Raw genomic sequence first — 18,222 nt, 5'->3', positions numbered from 1 at the left:
GATTTTAGGGAGTTCTACTAAAGTGCATGTTACAAAGAGGCCTTTATTAGAGAGGGCATGAATGGAGTTCTGAGTGAGGCTACAAAAGCCCTACACTGCTCTTGGGTATAATGGGGTGCTTTATAGGGAAGGAACACTGTCTTTGGGGTATGAAGGACATTTTAATACAACATCTATTGCAAGGGAACAAAGGAGTTATGTAGCTCACAAATTAGGGTATTCACATCCAGATATATTAGTGGTGGAGTTTAGAGAACTTGGAATTCAGTGGAAAATGATCTTGTTATCCAACACTGCACACTGTGGAATGTGGCATTCCTTGGATGTAAGTTGTATAGTCATCAGCATAGATTGTACAAGTCACAAATAACTGACACTCTGTGACTCTACAGCAATTAGCTCCCAAAGATAGTAATTCTTAGTGGCACTAAAAATAAGATGAGACATCTATAATTAAGCAGGAAATGACAAATGCAATTCAAGATGCTATATGGTCTGGTTGTCTTAAGTCTCTCAGTGAAAATTGAAGATAATATTTTTTAAGAGGCATAAGGGGCATAAAGTATACAACGTGGAACCCATGATTTATTATTATAGTATAAGTCACCATTTCAGAGGGGCAGTGAAATCCCAAATCTTCAGTATGTGCTATGCCATGACTTAGAGCAGAGGAATAGGAATTGAGCATACTCAAGAAGTCAGCACCACCATATAGGAGCTTCATGTCTAGTAAAGAGGCCAACAGACAATCTACAGTAATATAGTTCTTCCTCACCACTGAAATTAGTTCTATGTTGCTAATTCCACTTACTTCCAAACCTTGAGTTACTCTGCTAGTTGCCAACATTGGGACTGTTGACCACACAGTGGGCTTCCCCACACTTAACCTTCATAAATTTACCCCAACTTCTTCTAACCATTCTTTTTTTTATCATATTTTTTGGACAGCTTTGCTTAAACCCACTCACTTAATGGATATATTCTCTTTGTTCTATTCTCAAATCTTTGTTCTTTTCATCCTAAACCTTCTTCTTGGATAATCTCAACCATTCTCGTAGCTTTAATTATCCATATGATGATGAGCTTGACTGTCCATGAGCCTTGATGTCTCCTCTGAGCTCACACTCAGGAAACACTTGGATCCCCCACAAGAATCCTGAATTCAAAGGTGAGTTCATATTATCTTCCCATAACTTCTACATTCAACTTATTATCAGTCTCCTGTAAATCTTTATCTTAGAATGACGTCATCATCCTTTGCTTAAGTCAGAAGGTTATGAATCATTCTTCTTTTCTGTGCTTTGATACCAGTCATTTATTCCTATCCTAACTCTACAGATGTATTTCCTCCCTATTTTCTCTCCCTTAGGTCAAGCCACCATAGTCTATCATTAGGATAAGTGCAACAGACTTCTATCTGGTCTCTTTGCTTCTAGGCATATTATCATTTCATACTTTCCCACCAGTATTCTTTCTAAGATACACATCTTACTATGACAAATGTATAAGAGGTTTATGGAAGGTGAAAGAGAAGGCAGAGAAGATACATAATATTTTTCATAGCATGATAGTAGGAGTATTTGTTGAATCCATTAGCAAATATTATTGGTTCTATCATTTAAATTTGATTGAAATCAGATTCTCTGCATGAAATATGGCATTAGTCCTTAATTGTTCCCACTGCATAAATCCTTACTATCCTAAAGTCTTATTTTTAAGAGAATAGTCACAGTCATACTGTTAATCTCTGGCAGACTGTTTTGGGTTTCTACACGAAAGCCTCTTAGGATGTTCCCATTTTATTCAAAGGAAGGTCAAACTCTTAATGGCCTGCAAGGTCCTACCTAACTTAGTCCCCTAGGACAACCTGTCTGATTTCACCACCACCACTACCACCCATCCCCCACTCCCTGCCACAGATGCATTCTTTCTCAGAGATTCAATACATACATAGCAACACAGATGAGGAGAATCAGGTAGACCAATACCAAGGGAATCTCAGGACCACAACCTGGCACTACAATTATTGGTTTGGAGACTAAAGAAATTATTTTCTCTGTGAATATCAGTTTCCTCATCTTTACACTAGGGTAAAATGCCCACTTCAGAGGTCTTTTGTCAGGAAATTAGGTATGTAATAAGAAATACGCCTGCTTTAAAAAAATGCCTGTCATGCAAAAAGTGCTGTAAAATTTTATTCTTTTCTTCCATCTAATCTCTTTCAAAACCAATTCAAGGAGGATCTCCTATTTTTATCTAACACACAATTAATTTTTCTTCATATTTATTAATTTATAAGCCTAGTAGTTTGTACAACATCCTATGATAAAGATTAGATTTCAAAACGAATCTTTGTTGTTTGTGTTATTTTATCCTCAGAAAATTCACTGAATTGCCTTCTTTTATCATTATAATTTAAAAATATATAGAATCCTATTACCACCTATAATCTTACTATAGTTTTTTTTTTTAATTATCTTAAATATTTCAATGTAAGAACAAAATGCTGACATAACACTTGGAATTAATTTGAATTATATTAAAATTTCCTAACAGAGTGCCAAGATATGTTCATTATATGAGGGAAGAGCTCAGTTATTTAGGTTATAGACTTCACAGCAATATCATGAGTTTCATACTCCACATTTGGAAGACAAAGCAGAATGGTTTGTGTTCAGATTCTAACAACAGCCTTTACTAGCTCCGTGACCTCAAGAACATCATCTAACCACTGTGAATCTCAGTTTCCTATTCCATAAAATGGAATAAATAATTTATAAATAGTACCCATTTCACAGTAGAGTTTGAGAATTAAAGATGATATGCAAGTAAGTCAGCTCAGTAATAGTAACTAGCAGTTACAAAAGTAAGGGTAATACCCACAGTGGTAGCAGTGGAATTAGTCTCCTTATGATAAGATGAGGATTCTTGAAAGGAATGCTGAATATTCTTGAAAACCCTTTCTTACGATTACTCACTCCATTCTCCTAACGGAAAAACAAGTGTTTCTTTGCCCTCTGATTTCTATAATTTTTTGAACAGGAAAAAGCGATAAGAATATGCTGTCAAAGATTTTACAAAAACTAGGGAAGATTTAGAACATTCTTGCCACAGAGTGTAAAGCTGTGAAACATTGTATTTATTTGGTAAATACTGAAGAAAAATGATAGATAAATCAAACTATAAAAACCTGTGCTGTAAGCAGCAGTAGTTTCTCCCAGGAGACAGCAAGAGTATAAAACAGAGAAAATATATATTAAATTAAGCCTCAGCTAAGATAAGTAGGAAAAAGCCTAATCAAAGAAGTTACACTTTTCTGCTTGTTTTTTTTTTTTTCCATGTGTATGCACTTCCCATATCTCAACTTTTTAGTCATGAGGAGAATTATAACATAGAAGAATATTTTCTTAGCAAAAGTGACCATTGGAAAATTCAAACACTCTTCGGAAAGGGGCAAGATGGTCAGAACAAAGTATAGAGTAGGAGGTTGGCATACATTTTTCATTCAATTTTCAGAGCTAGGGTCATTGCTAGGTGAAAAGGCATTTAATACCTGCTAAAGAGAATATGTCGTCATTAATGTGGTAAACAGCTGGCCTATATTGCAATAATGTACTCTCTCTTTAGCTTAAATTTCACCAAACATATTATAATATTCTGCCACCGTATCATGTAAATTCTTGCATGTAAATTAAGCATTGAATGTATTTTACTAGTCAGGAAGTAAGCATGAATGAATTAGTGATTTTTAAAAATTAAAGGACAACACTCAAGCCTCTTCAGCCAGACTCTTCTGAAACAGAGATGCATCATCATATGAAGGAAACAGCCATGGAGAGACCAAATTTAGAAGACATGGGTTCCATTCTCAGCTCTAACACTCACTAGTTGTGTGCACCGTTACACACACACACACACACACACACACACACACACCCAGTTGCTGAATACATATTATATGCCCTCGTGTCCAGTGGGGCAAAAAGCAGAGGAAAGGATAAATGTTCTATGGTCCCTGATCTCCATACTACAATACAATGGGATACATATACAAAGGTAAATGTATCCTTTATTTATTTTACACAAATTTATTAAAAGCCTCTATGCACCAGGCAATAATCTAGGCACTGAAGAGAAAACACTGAACAGAATAGACCAATAAACAAATAAATGAATAAAATAAAAACCTCACCTTAACGGGTTTAATATCCTAACAAGCAGAAACAGGGAAAAACCAAAAGGTACTGTATGAAAGCTGGTGTGTTTTATATCTCAACGGAGAATACTATGCAAGGAAGAGGATGGAGAATCAACTTCTAAAGATATTGATGTCACTGAGAAGATGACACTCCATCCGAGACCTAAAGAAGGTGAGAAGAAAGTCAAGCAGGTATTTGGCAGAAGAGAATTCCAGGAAAGAACAGTAACAGCAAAGGTCCCGGGCAGGAGCACATGTGATGTGTGCCTGCGAAGTGTTGGAATGTTCTCGTAACCGAAGCAGAGGGGGCAAGGGGATGAGATTGAAGAGATGCAGGAAGGTCCAGATTGCCCAGCAGCCTGGAGACAAGTTTGTGAACAGATGTCCTATGGTATCACAGCGATACACTGTGTTGAGGATAGAATGTAGGGGGAGAAGGGCAGAAAGAGGGAGACCCATAAAGCACTCTGGGAGCAATGCATGAGAGATGATAATGGCCTTGCAGCAATAGAAGTTATCAGAAGTTATGATTCTGGGTAGGTCATGAAGGTAATGTAGCAGCTGCCTACAAACCACGAGCAGAGACATCAGATTGAAACCTACTTTGCCGATACCTTGCTCTTGGATTTCCCAGTCTCTAGAACTGTTGAGTCACACATTTCTGTTGTTTAAGACACCTGGTCTCTGCTATGTTGTTAGAGCAGCCTGAGCAGACTTCCACACATGGTGTATCTTTCTTCACCCTTTACATTTCTTACTACCTTTTTTTTTTTAATTTTTCAAGTTAAATTATATTTAACATACAGTGTTATATTAGTTTCAGATGTATAATATAATGATCCAACAGTTTTTCACATTACTCAGTGCTCATCATGGTAAGTGTAGTCCCTATCTGTCACCAAACAATGTTATTACGATATTATTGACCATGTTTCCTCTGCTGTAACTTTTCATATTCCCTGACTAGAGAGTCAGGGAATCATGCAGATGGAAGGACTTAAGTACGCTGTGGAGAAATTGGATGAAATATAAATATTAGATAAATATTAAATGAAATATAAAACACTAATAACAAGGGCGGTTGTTTGGTATTGAGCTAGAAATGACAGTGAACTTACAAGGTTGTGGTGGGTCATGAGGATGGGTAGAAAAAGAGCACCATCATAAAGAACTTTTCATAATAAATAGGATGTAGATTTTTGTCGAAGAAGTCAGAAAAGGCTATTAAATATGGTACTAGAAGGTGGAAAAGAGACAGAGACGTATTCCCCAAAACTGAGGAAGCACTTTGAGACCAGAAAATGAAAGAGGCCAGTCGGTACAGTTTACATAGAGTTTCTTTCTGTCAGCTTACTGACAGGGATGATTAGAAAGAGAACAATCCACAGCAGCTGCACAGTTATTCTCCACAAAATCCAGACCTTAGTCCACAGATTTTATAGAGTGAGGGGACACACAGAAGGGCAGTGTAGTGTAGTGTAGTATAGTGTAGTGTAGTGTAGAGAACAGGGAGTTTGCACGCCTCTCAAAGGACTTGCATACACCTGACAGCTAACCTTTAATTAGATCTTTTGGCACCACCTATACATCAGGAAGAGGAAGACTGTTATTTCTAACAGATTCGTGGGAGGCCAAAATAAGCCTCTCCTATTGCTGGCTCTGAGGGGCGTTTCTAAGGCACGTAAGTTAATCTCCAAGGGATCTGGACCATGTAGCCCCGAGAGAGATCACTGAGCAAACATGAACAAGATGGAAGTTCAAAGATGGAGTCAGTATTGTCAACAGTCCTATATATGGGCACAATAAAACGTGGATGTTTCCGAGATCAGATGAGATCGGGCGCGTTCAGGGTGATATGTCCGTAGACGGATGTTTCAAAGAATGTGAGTGTGCTATTAATCATGGATGGTTTAGAATTACATAGTCTGAAAACCAGGAAACAATTTCAGAGACTACTTTGATGATCCAGAAATAAAGTGATAAAAGTCTGAAATCTTAAAATTTGGACACAGAAATAGAATGAAGACAATCAAACTGAATTATTATAATTTAATAATTTATTCTAATGCATTATTTTAAATCAAAGTTTAATTAATATACATGTTATATTACTTCAAGGGGTACAATATGATTCAACAATTCTATACATTACTCAGTGCTCATCACAAGTGTACTCTTAATCCCCTGTATCTTTTTCACCCATTACCCCACCCACCTCCCCTTTGGCAACCGTCAGTTTGTTCTCAGTATTTAAAAGTTTGGGTTTTGTTGGTGGTGCATGTATCTTCTCATGTTTGTGCTTTTGCTTTCCTTAGGTAAATGCCCAGGAGCAGAATTACTAGATCATATGGTAGTTCTATTTTTAGTATTTTAGAAACCTCCATACTCTTCCACAGTACCTGCACCAGTTTGCATTCCCACCAACAGTTCACTAGTGTTCCTTTTTCTCCATATCCTTACCAACACTTATTGTTTCTTGTGGTTTTGATTTTAGCTATTCTGACAAGTACGAGGTGTTATCTCATTACAGTTTTGATTTGCATTTCCCTGATGATTAGTAATGTTGAACATCTTTTTATGCATCTACTGGCCATTTGTATTTCTTTTTTGGATAAATGTTTGTTTGGGTCTTCTGCCCATTTTTTAATTGGATTATTTGGGAGGAGGATGTTGAGCTGTGTAAGTTCTTTATGTATTTTGGATATTAACCTGTTAACAGATATTCTCTCATTTAGCGCAGGTTGGCTTGTTGTTTTGTTGATGATTTTCTTCACTGTGCAAGAGGTTTTTATTTTGGTGTAGTTCCAATATCTTGTTTTGCTTTTGTTTCCCTTGCTTGAGGAGATATGTCTAGAAAAATGTTGTTATGGCCAATGTGAAAGAAATTACTACCTATGTTTTCTTCTAAGGGTTTTGTGGTATCCCTTTAATCTATATGTCTTTTTATTTAAAGTGAGCTTCTTATAGACAACATATAGTTGAGTTTTAAATTTTGATCCAGTCTGACAATTTTTCTTTTAATTCATGTATTTAGATCACTGACATTTAAAGTGATTATTGAGGGGTGCTTGGGTACCTCCGTTATTTGAGCATCCAACTCTTGGTTTCTTCAGATAATGATCTCAGAGTCAAGGGATCAAGCCCCACATCAGGCTTCACACTTGGTACAGAGTCTGCTTGAGATTCCATCTCTTTGCCACGCCCTCTGCTCTTTCTCTCTCTAAAGTAAAATGAATAAATAAAATCTCTAAAAGTAAATAAATAAGTGATTATTGATGTTGTTGGATTAATATCTAGCACATCTGTCACTGTTTTCTAATCATTGCCCTTGTTCTTTGTTTTTATTTTTGTTTTCTCTCTCTCTCTGTCTCTCTCTTTTTTCTTTTTTTTTTTTTTTGTCTTTTTGGTTTTAATTGAGCATCTTATATGTTTGAATTTTCTCTTTTTTCTTAGCATATTCTTTATATATTTTTTTAAAACTTTTTTAGTGCTCAGCGTAGGGTTTGCAATGCACTTTTACAGCTAAACCAACAACGCTATACCACTTCACACACAGTGTAAGTACTTTATAATAACAAAATAAGCTAATTCCTATATTGCCCTTGTAGTATTACTGTCATTCATTTCGCCTCTACATAAGCAGACTTAAGTGTGTGTACGTGTGTGTGTATAAACTGATCTAATGTTGGGGCACCTGGGTGGCTCTGTTGAGCCACTGACTCTTTGTTTTGGCTCAGGTCATGATCTCTGGGTCATGGTCTCCAGTCAGGAGGTTGAGCCCCCCTCCTGCTTCCATTGGGCCTTATGTCTGGCTCCACACTCAGCAGGGAGTCTGCTTTTCCTCTCCCTTTCCCTCTGATCACCCCTTAAGCACAGATTATCTCTCTGAAATTAATAAATCTTTTTTAAAAAACTGATACATTGTTTCATTATTGTTTTGAAAAAACAAATATTATCTGTTAAATCAATTGAGAATAAGAAAAATAAGTTTTTATTTTGTTTTCACTTCTTCTTTCTTTGATGCTCTTCCTTTCATTACATAGATCCACGTTTCTGACCTATATCATTTTCCTTCTCTCTGAAGAACAACATTTCTCACAAGGCAGGTCTACCAGCAACAAAGTTTCTCAATTTTTGTTTGGGGAAGACTTTATTTCTCCTTTACTTTTGAAAAATAATTTCAAAGGATACAGAATTCCAAGTTGTTGTTTTTTTCCTCCCTTAACATCTAAACAATTTTACTCCAGTCTGCTTGCTTGCATGATTTCTGAGAAATCAAATATAATTCTCATCTCTGGCTTCTTTTAAGATTTTATCTGTGATTTTCTGAAGTTTGAATATTATATGCCTACATGCAGAGATTTCTTTCTTTCTTTCTTTCTTTCTTTCTTTCTTTCTCTTTCTTTCTTTCTTTTTCTTTATTTTCATCTATCCTGATTGGTGTTCTCTGAGATTCCTGGATCTATGGTTTTGTGTCTGACATTAGTTCGGGGGAAATTCACTATTGCTTCATATGTTGCTACTGTTCCCTTTTCCCTTTCTTCTTCTTCTGGTAGTCCTGTACATGTTTGATTTTTGGCAATTGTCTCACAAACCTTGAAATTGATATTCTACTCTGTTTTCCCAAATTTTCTTCCTTTTGCTTTTTCATTTCAGAAGTTTCTGTTGACATATCCTCAAGCTCAGAGATTTTTCCTCATGTGTCCAGTCTACTAATGAGTCCATTAAAGGCATTCTTCATTTCTGTTACAGTGTTTTTATCTTTAGCATTTCCTTTGATTCTTACTGGAGGATTTTTTTTTTTTCAGCATTTAGTGTGAGAAGCTAATCAAGCTTATAGAAGTAAAGCTCACCAAAATACTGAGACCTCTCCTAGAACTGCACTCCCCTGGGCTTTTAACTCTCAGACTTACTAACTCTAGCCTCTCACTCTCCCTCAGTGACAGTTCAGGTTCACTATTTCCCATAGCAGTTTCTTCTAGCAGGTAGGTTATGATTCTCTGTACTCATTTGTCTGTTTCTCCAAATTTTAGGGAAAGTTTTTGGGCCTATCAACCTCATTTTCTGACAGATCTAGAAAGAGTTGCTGATTTTGCAGGATTTTTTTTTTTTAAGATTTTATTTATTCACTTGAGAGAGAGAAAGAGAGAGGTCACAGGTAGACAGAGAGGCAGGCAGAGAGAGAGGGGAGGAAGCACATTCCCCACTGAGCAGAGAGACCGATGTGGGCCTCCATCCCAGGACCCTGAGATCATGACCCATGTCAAAGGCAGAGGCCTAACCCACTGAGCCACCCAGGCGCCCAGGATTTTTGATTTGTTTGTTTTTTCATTGTCATTAGGATAGAATGACAACTTCCAAAAATCCTTACATGCCAGAACCAAAACAAAAGTCAGAAGTGGCTTTTTAAATAAATTTCTAGACTCTTTTGTTCAGTTATTTTTCATAAAGGTAGAGGTAGACAAAAATGTGCTATTGAGTTTTCTTTTATTTTAATTTCATCTAGTTGCATTTGTAATATTTATTGGACAATTACTACAATCTAGATTGACATTTGCAGTTTTATAGTGCAACTCTCATGTTTTATAAAACAACCATAGCATCATGGCATCATATTTATTTACTATTGGTTAGCCTTTTAGTTGCAAGCCATAGAAACTTTGCATGGTTTACTTAAACAGTAAAAGATATTTACTGAAGGGATGCAGTTTTTATTTAGCATAAATACCAACCTAGAACACAAAGCCTTGCAAGAACCCAAGGGAGGAAAGACACAGCCAAATCTTCTCTTGCTCTATTTAAGATGTCACCTAAGAACCCCAATGTGATCCTACTGCTAAGTCCTCAACTTCACCAGTTTTTCCATAAAAGTAACCTCAAGAGGATTTAACCTTTGTCTCATGCCCCCAAGATTCAGGCTTTAAGGTAGAACCACAGGTCACTTGCCTTCTTCTCTAGGGGTATGTAGAAGTGAATCAATACTATGAATGCCATTTGCATTTGTCATTGGAAGGTACTGTATGACTTTTATAGAAAATCTACCCTTTTGTTATGCTTAAACTAATAATAAACACAAAATAAAACTAATAATAAAAATAAAATAAAACTAGTAATTCTTTGAGGCCATAATAACTATTAGTTGGGGAAACTGCTCAAATGCCTGCTGGGTGTCATTAACCATCTACATAGAGATGCTAGTTAACCAAAGATTAAGGAGCATTTACTAGGTAGTCTGTTGTGGTTTGCAAGGAGATCTAAAATCAGAGATTTGGGCAGAAGTTTAAAGTTGCTTATCATAAGCTTTTAAAAATTATCTGAACCTGTTCGGTCAGAAAATTGGGCTGCAAATCCCATGATACTAAATATTTCTTATAAGATATCAAGAGTAAATAGGTTTAAATTGGGTTGGAAATTCTGCAAGAACAGCACTTTTTACAGTAGTGCTGTGTTTCTGACTGACACTTGTCTTAAACCCAGGCCATACATGAACAGCTTCATGAAATGTGGGGCATCAAATAGATTATCAAACTTTTTGAACTACACAAAGAGACATGTTTACAAGAAAACTTGATTTAAGAGAATTAAAAAATTTTAAATTTAATTTCAAGATTCCTTTTAGCCAAATTATTCAATTCTTATCATAGTATGACCATAAAATAGTGTAACCTTAAAAAATTAAGTTATCCATATGACTTGTCACTTCAATTTTTCACCCATTCATTTTGTCTCTGGCCCTGTAGACAATATCACATTTGTATCTCTGTCTCTTTCTGCTGTGGGGTACAAACCATATGACAGCAGAGTTTCAAAACTGCTAAGCATGGTGGGAAAGGTAATATTCACATAAAAGAAAAGCACAGGAGCTGATATCTGTTCCCCTGATGTTTATTTTCAAAGATTCTTTGGGTTGCCCTGCTTGCATACCCAGCCACTACCACAGGGCAGCTCCCTGATGTTTGGCTAAAGAGTCATTTGAAGAACAAATACCCGAAAGTGAATTTGGGCTGTAAATTAATATGCACCTGCATTAGGAAGGTCTTTCTGGCATTCGGTATTTTTAACTGGGATTAAAATGAAAAACAATTTCCAAGAGAGTAAGAATTAGAAACTCCCATTGTTAATTGAATGCATTTAATTATAGGATAGTGATTATTTCCAATAGAAGAAAAATAAAATGTTTGAATGTTAGAGGAGTATGATTTGGGAATATTCTAACAAAAGGAGAAAGTAGGGATTAATGGAATCCAAGGAAAGCTACATTTCAAAAAGAAAAGAAATTGCATATTATTCCTTTCATTTAACTGGTCAGTTAGTTGTTTAGGTGCATATAAATGCAGTGAATAAGAAACATTCAATAATTTGCATTGAGCATGTACTATGTGATGATGCTACTCAGATTAAACAAAAACAAAACCAAAAAAACATGGTCCCTACCTTCAAGAGTTCACATGTTAGTGTAGGAAGGCAGAAATGCAAACAAATGAATCAAACAGACAACATTCAAAGGGATAGTATTTTTTACAGGAAGTGTAAAATATTGTTTAAAGATGGGCTTATTCAGAATCCTATATTTTAACATTCCCATAATTTTAACTAAATGAGTATCATTTTATTTGATTTGACATCAGAGTAAAACAAATAATCCCAAACTCCACAAACCTGGGCTCCATGCCATGTGTATAGTGTTTTGGGTTTTTTTTTTTTTTTAACCTAGACATCAAAAGGGAAATTATACTTTTTCTCATATTTCATAATTCTTTTGAGTAATGACTAGATTGTATTTTCATATCTTTAAAGAACAACAACAGTTTTGCTGGCAATAGACAGTTGACTTAGATAAAACCCAGTCCTTGCCTGGGAGACTCTATCAATAAAGAGAAAATGAAAGACACTGGGAAAAGGTGTATGACTCACATTTTGGGAAAGTAGCTGTTGTTAGTTTCAATTTTCTTCAATTAGAATGAATGGTAGTAAGGATGTTAACCCCGTCATTCTGGCTTAAGCCCAACTTGGGTAATTACATTCTGCCTCCTTAAATTCTCTTTGGGTCCAAAGAGAGCTTTCATCCTCACCTCACACTGTTTTGCAATGCTGCTGCACACATCTAAATGGAGGCCACATTTACCTGTGGGGAAGGCAGCATCTCTGGTGAAAACTTGATCCTTCTGCATAGTATCCGTATAAATTCACTTTGGGGGTAAAGGTTTTAGAACACATAATGTCATAAAGAAAAAGAAATCATATGGCATTCTTAACTAAAGATACCAAGAAAGAAAAAGAAAAGAAAAAAATCCAATAGAACGAATTGTCTCTGACAGGGTCTCTGCAAGTAAAGGGAGATTTTTGAGCTTGCCCTGGCTGTAAATGTAAGATCATTATCATTAGATCTTTAAAATACCAACAAGCAAAATATGAAGAGATTTAAAGTCACCTTTAAAATCACCCCAAAAGTTCAGTGTCAATTATCTACAATCAATGTCATTCTCCTTGGCTAGAAATTGGTACCAGAGAATAAATTCTAAGAAGAAAATTTAAAAGTACAATTGATGCTGACAGATTATCAATGGAAGTGCATTTCTAAGTCATGCTCATCTATGCACCAAACCTCTGTTTATTTCTCTGCTCCACCTGCTTTGCACTTTGGCCACATTTTTGTAGGGACATTAGACATTGTTCAAGAGTAACCTTTACTACATATACTTAAAACCCTTTCTGTGAGATTTCATTTGGAGATATGCACTGAGCTCCATGCACTGTGAGATGGGAAAAATTTTTGTAAACATTCAAATTTTCCACAGAAACCTCCTCTTTGTAACACCTATAAGAAAGCCACTGAACATGTACATCCTTTTTTTTATAAAAATCTATTAATTGCTTTTATTTATTTATTTTTAATTTAAATTTGAATAACCGACATATAGAACATCATTAGTTTCAGATGTAGATGAACCTTTGCATCCTTAAAGACTCAATTTTTAATGATACTATATGTGTATTATTCTTATGTGCCATATACCTATGTATTATAGCTGTGATACAGTTACCCATATAAAATGAATATCAGTTTCAAGGTATATTAAGCCAAAAATTGACAAACTGGCAAGAAAAAATGACATAAAACACTAAAAGATCATTGGAGAAAAGACAGGTACAGGTGATCTGTAAAGGTGAAAAGAGCACAGACAACTTTCAAAAGTGAAGAAGGAAACATTTTCAATGTCACAGAAATTTCAGTTAAGTAACTAGCATACAACATTTTTTTGGCAATTAAATTGTCAAAATATGGCAACACATTATTAATGAGGATGTATTGAAGTAAATACTAGTACCTTGTTGGTAGGAATATAAGTTGACACAATTCATTTTGTAAGCAGTCTGGGAATATTTATTCAGAGTCTTAAAAGAGTCCTGATCCTCATAATCCTACCTCTAGAAATATATTTTAGGAAGATAATCTTTTTAACAGATAAAAATGTTTATGGTAGCCAAACATAAATTTGCAACCAATCAATCAATAAGTAGAAGGGAGAGTAAATACCCAGTAATGGCCCCTAGAGAGCTTACATTTGTTTGAGTGAGAAAAAAAATTAATAACAAATGTGATATATGTCACTGACATTGTTTATTAAATGGTAATAAGTGTTAAAAGAGAAAAAAAAAGAGAAGGTAGAGCAGGGTAAGGGGGAATGTGAGTACTAAACGGGAAGGCTGTATTATTAAGCAGAGTAGTCAGGGTAAGCATCATTTAAAAAGAGATGCTGAGCAAAGCTTGAAGCATATAAGAAAGCTAGCCTCACAAGTACTCATGGAAAGACAATTCCAGTGAAAAGGTAGAGCCATACAGCAGAGTCCCTAAGTAATAACTTGCCTGTGTTGCTCAAGGAATAACACAAAGGTCAGTATGATCCAAACAGAGTGAGCTAAGGGGAGAGGGGTACTCCATGTGGGTAAAGAAGCAAAAGATAGCCAGAGCTTGAAGTCCTATGAGCTATTGTAATGACTTGGACTTTCAGTTGGAATGGCATGGATAACCAGACATGAGTTGTGAGTAGAAGAATGACACAGTCTGACATATTTTAACAGTATCAATTCTGCTGCTTTGTTGAGAACAAACTATTGTCGGCAAGAATAGAAGCAGAGTGGTTTCTTAAGGAAACTATTATGAAGCAACCCAAGTGTCATCCTTAGATGAAGGGATAAAGAATATATGTGGATAAAATGATTATATTATATAAATGGATATACAATGGGTTATTACTCAGCCAAAAAACAAAACAAAACAAAACAAAAAAAAACAAAAGGAATGAGATCTTGCCATCTGCAACAATATGGGTGAACCTAAAGAGCATAATGCTAAGTGAAATAAGTCAGTTGAGAAAGACATGATTTCACTCATAGGTGGAAATGAGGAACAAAACAAATGAACAAGAAAAAAAGAGTCAAACAGGAAAAAAAACCAACAAAACAAAAATGTCTTAAATATAGGGAACAAACTAAACTGGTGGTTGCCACAGGGAATATTGGTGAGAGGATGGGTAAAATAGGTGAAGGGATGAAGAGTACACTTATGATGAGCCTGAGGAATGGACAGAATTATTGGATCATTATATTGTATACCTGAAACTAATAGAACACTGTATATTAAGTATACTTGAATTAAAATTAGATTTAAGTAAAAAGAAGCTATCATGTTTATATAGACATAGGATAATTTTGGCTTTGCCTAGGGTTTGGCAGAAGAAATGATAAGAAGTGATCAGATTATGAAAACATTTTGAAAGGATTAATAGAATTTTCTAACAAACTTGATGTGTGGGGTAAAAGAAAGAGCCATGAATGACTACAGGGGTTTTGGCCTGAACAACTGGAAGGGTAGAGTTGAGGTCAACCAAGCTTGAAGGGCAGAAGGAACAGGTTTGAAGGTGAGAAAATCAGAAACTCCATTTTAGCATGGTGATTTGAGATGTCCATTAGACATGGACAGAAAGACGTGGACTTGATAGTTTGATTTATGAGTCTAGAATACAGGGCAGAAGTCTGGTTCAGCGAGACCAATTTGAGGTCATAAAAAATTTAAAAAGTGGCTTTGTCAACATTAAGTTATCATATAAAGTGAAGACTCTGGATGAGATCACCAGAAAAGTAAATGTACATGGAGAAAAGAGAGGTACAAGGACAGAGTTCTGGGGTTCCTCAACATTAAGGAATCAGAAAGGAGCAATCAATGAAGTAGAGAAAAACATGTGTGGTTTTTCTGAATTTGAATGAGGATAGTACATGAGAAAGAAAGCAGTGATTGGACAATCATGCTTCCGCTAATTGTGTGATGCTGATAATCAAGATGAAGACTGAGAATTGATAGTGGTGTTTAGTCACATAAAGGTCATTGGTAACTGATGAAAGTAGTTTTTGCGGAGTCTTGGGAATGAAATCTTGTTTGAACAAGGTCTAAGATAATCTGTTAAGAGGAACAGAGCCATATCTATCAAAGACAATCACTTCAAAAATTTTTAAAAAAAGTTTTTCTATGACTTGTGATTACCTTTGATGATTATTTTCTTCCATTTTATTTATTCCTACTTTAGCTATATTCTGAAAATATTTACCTAAATTATATAACAGCTCTAAATACAACTTCATTTACCTCCAGTATAGATGAACATAAGACATTCTGTCTAAATTTCATGCCTTGTAGTTAGTATTTAGATTTAGATTAAATCTAATCTAGTTACTATTTAGATTACATTGTAGTACAATGTTACTCATAAGATCTTAATCAATATTGTTACTAGAAGAAAAACAAGTGTACAATTGGCCCTGCCCATTCATAAAGCTTTAAGAACTTAGCTATTCTAAGTAAGATATGCTAAAATCCTATTTTGACCTTGAGCCATAATTATGGTATTAGTTTTGATATTAGGGCTTCATAGGATTAATGTCTATGGAGGATACTGGACAAGAGTAATCCTTCAGAGGCTGCTCTGAATACTCAAGTGTTGTCAGGTCTTCATGAATGGCATGTGGGATGGTGATGGGGGGTGGCAGATCTTAGCCAGTTTTCAAATGTTAGCTCTCTTAGGGATGGTGCTCTTACCTCAAACTTTTCCCACCTAATAGTCCACTCAATAGTTTAAGAGTCCCTAACACTCTGGCAAAAAGATCAAACAAAGGAAGGAGATTCTTCTCTTAAAGTCAGGGGGGATATTGTTGAAGGTGGGCAAAGCAAAATAACAAGAAGAAAAAAAATGAAAGAAGAAATTAAAAAGAACAAATTAAGGATACTAAGAATTTTTCTTAATATTCACTTACCTTGCAAAATTGCATGTGATCAATCCCCTCAAAACCAGTTTATTTGCCATTACTGAAATTTCTGCTCTCCTAAGAGTTGCCAGCTTGTCTCCTTGGGTTGCTCTGCAGAATCCCACAGGCATGATATGATATTATATTCAACTTTATTCTAAAAGATATTTGAGGTTCTCTGAAGAAACACTGAGACACCAAGAGCGAAAACAAAACAAGACACAAAACAAACAAACAAAAGCACACAAAGATAAATTATCAGGACAAAAGGGAAACCATTCAAATCATAATTATTCTAATATAAAGTGTTTTGTATGCCACCAATGGTGTCATACACGGTACATTCTCCTATTTAATCTTCACAGCAACTCTATGAGGAATGTAGTTTTTAGTTTCTAATTTTCAGATGAAGAGATGAAGAGTTAGAGAATTTAAGTTACTTGACTTAGATCATGGGTCTTGTAAATGCCAAGAGCTGGGATCTAGTCCCTGGTTGGCTGACTCCAGAATTAATGCCCTCTCCATCTAGAGGTTAAATTGCATGAAATATACAAGATAAAATTTTGTACAACTAAAAGGACTGAGCTTATGGTTGGAGTAATGATCCCAGTGGCCAAAGGAAAGAAGAAAACAGAATAATACCAAGATGTATGTATGGATAAAACAAAATTTTTCTATTTCCACGCCCCCTACCCCCAGAGCCACATATATATCTCCATGTATTCATAAAAAGGATATGTAGGATGTTGTGGATTCTATCCTCAACAACATCCTCTAATAAATGTAATATCAAGTTTATATATTTTTGTTTATCAAGTCCCTCAGGATATGCCAATACAAAAATTAAAAATAGAAAATCCCTTCCTTCCATTTCAGGGAAGGAATGCAAACTAGTTGTGAAGCTCCATGATGGTCTGGCTAGATTCAAAGGTAATATTTAAAGTATCTGGGACATCTAATTATTTGTGGAGCATAACAAACAGCATGGAGGATAAGGGGAGATGGAGAGGAGAAGGGAGTTGAGGGAAATTGGAAGGGGAGGTGAACCATGAGAGACTATGGACTCTGAAAAACAATCTGATGGTTGTGAAGGGGTAGGGAATGGGAGGTTGGGGGAACTAGGTGGTGGGTATTAGAGAGGGCACGGATTGCATGGAGCACTGGGTGTGGTGTAAAAACAATGAATACTTACGCTGAAAATAAAAATAAAATAAAACAACCAAAAAACTGCAAAAAAATAAATAAATAAAAATAAAGTATCTGGGACATCTAGAGGAATGTTTTTCAACTGGTGACATAGTTCACCACCTGCTTGTGGGAAGACGTATCTCAGGAGGAGAGCATGAGTTATAAAGATTATACAAACTTAAAATATTATTTAATATTCATAAAATTAAAATTAAATCCCCATTTCTGATAATACAGCATCTATAGAAAGTAAAACACAACTTGTAGAGTGGTGGGAATATGCAGAAAACAGTTATACTCGATAGATAAGCTTTTGAGACTCTCCAGGAAAGGATGAGATTTTTGTGTTTATTAAATGGGAACATAGGCTTAAAAAAGGTTGTGAAAGTGATTTCGAGGAAAAGTCAGGCCACATGGATTGTGCTCACTGCAGCAAATTTGAGACTATATTCTGGCAAGAAGAGTGCTAAAATTTTGTGTTGCTGATTAAGGGTCAATACATATGTTTTAATAATTAAATGAGCCAAAAATAAAGT

Source organism: Mustela putorius, unplaced genomic scaffold (genome assembly GCF_011764305.1).
Source record: "Mustela putorius furo isolate JIRA1106 unplaced genomic scaffold, ASM1176430v1.1 tig00003869_pilon_pilon_pilon, whole genome shotgun sequence".
NCBI classification, from domain to species: Eukaryota; Metazoa; Chordata; class Mammalia; order Carnivora; family Mustelidae; genus Mustela; species Mustela putorius.
The sequence above is the reverse complement of the archived record's forward strand: the minus strand, read 5'-3'. Positions refer to the sequence as shown.